Source organism: Micropterus dolomieu, linkage group LG02 (assembly GCF_021292245.1).
Source record: "Micropterus dolomieu isolate WLL.071019.BEF.003 ecotype Adirondacks linkage group LG02, ASM2129224v1, whole genome shotgun sequence".
NCBI classification, from domain to species: domain Eukaryota; kingdom Metazoa; phylum Chordata; class Actinopteri; order Centrarchiformes; family Centrarchidae; genus Micropterus; species Micropterus dolomieu.
This window is the reverse complement of record NC_060151.1, coordinates 11,875,619-11,877,416: the sequence shown is the minus strand read 5'-3', so window position 1 is coordinate 11,877,416 and position 1,798 is coordinate 11,875,619. Positions and strand designations below refer to the sequence as shown.

The following is a 1,798-nucleotide window of genomic DNA, read 5'->3' as shown; positions in this document are numbered from 1 at the left end:
CGAGTGAACACAGACCTCCAGTCGGTACAACACCGCACAAACAACAGGAAAGTGTCAGAGGCTTATCATATAATTTTCAAACTATTAGTAATTGAATATTAACTACCAAACACAAATGTAGGGAATGAAAAGTTTTAGACAAACCCCACACAGACTCTTCAGGAATGGGTATTTGTTAATGGCATCTTCAACAGTCATCCCACTGGCAATCTCTCGCCATCTCCAAGCGAATGTCCTCAGCATCCGCTCCTCCACAATGCATCTGGCTGTGTCTTTCAGTACTGGTCCTGCAGGACTTTTACATGGCTCTCTACTGAGGTAGCATCCTCACCAATAACATCCACCTCCTACGACACAGAGGGATGAGAAACATTATTGCTCATTTGACAGTTTTTTCCCCTTTTCCAATGTTTATAAAAAATATGAATTGTACAGAAATCTATAGAGAAACAGAGAAGATGCTCTGACCTTTGATGTCTTGGTTCGTTTGCTAGTGGTTTCTTCCTGTTGCAAAGGCTTTCTGTGATGACCAAATTTCTGTTTCATTCTTCTCACCTCTTTATCATCTACCAGTGGCCCTCGCTCATATTTGAACTTTCTTTTGAGAGACATGTGATGGGTATGCTGTTTAAAGGAATAGCAAATAGGGCAATTCAATAGGCATACAAACCACACGCAGAAAACTCATCATCATCATCACAATACATGGTGGGAACACAATTTGTGGATCAAAGTGCAGGAAACATAATTTAGCTTGACTGCATTAGTACTCTAGGTAGAATAAATAAATAAATGATCTGTCAACTCGCATAACCATTGCCCTCTTATGTCTTTTAAGAAAGTGTACTTCAAAATCAGGGCCTTACACACTTTCACATAGTCATCATTGGACGGAAACCAGTAACAATGTAAAAAAGGGTCAGGGTTTAACATCACACATACAAATAACTTGCATTAAAATGCCATGATCCAGTTGGGTTATCATACTTACATTGTAATCGGAGCCATGCTTTCATACAATGTTCTTATGATTTTGTTGTGATCTGATGTCTCAATCTTGCATGCCTGTTTTTGGTCCAACTTTGTCTGAACATCTCTGGGGAGTTTAGGAATGATGAAAACTGCAGGGAAGGATGCTGATGGGGTGGCATGACTAAAGGTGAAAGGAAAAAAAAAAAGGCTTAATATGCAATACCAATTAATAAAGCTCTACCATTTACTCATCTACTTTTTTTTTTTTTTAAATAATCTGGCTACATTGGTTTACATTGGGTAATACCCACTGGTCTGTGTGCTACACACGCCAATGCACTGACTACCTCCTTGCATAAATCTACTGTAGGCCAGGTGCCAATAATCATCTGAATTCTATATACCCAAATAGAAATTTTAGTGCCAATCCAACAGAGCTTACCTTTACTACCAGATTTAAGCCTGAAGTCCATGTAGTTTTGGAATTACACTCATTTGAATAGGGGTACGTTGTTTTAGGCAGAATTTCCCCAAAATATGCTTGGAATGTAAGAGGTTAACAGTGCGTGGAGATCTACACTATGTAACATGAAAAGGATCCATGATACCTATGAGATTATATAGTTATTTTTTCATGGTTTCATAAGCGTACAACAATCACACAACATTAAGTTACCTTGGTTCCGCTGTAGCCTGCCCTGACTGTATCAAGACAGGTTCGAGGTTCCTTCCACTGCTGAACAAATCGATTTAATTTAGCTTGGTTTTTAAACGATCCTTCAAAGAGGTATGAAACCATCCTCTCAGTAAATGCACAGTCCACTGC

The 1,798-nt window shown here is 38.9% G+C and overlaps 1 long non-coding RNA gene across 1 annotated transcript; it reads right to left on the bottom strand.

Annotated features, from left to right (window-relative positions):
- Positions 1-204: 204 nt before the first annotated feature.
- Positions 205-1,138, bottom strand: LOC123984938. Its single transcript, XR_006828554.1, has 3 exons — positions 992-1,138; positions 469-624; positions 205-347 (listed from the first exon to the last, which is right to left on the bottom strand). It is a non-coding gene; the product is annotated as an uncharacterized LOC123984938 (long non-coding RNA).
- Between the last annotated feature and the right edge of the window lie 660 nt (positions 1,139-1,798).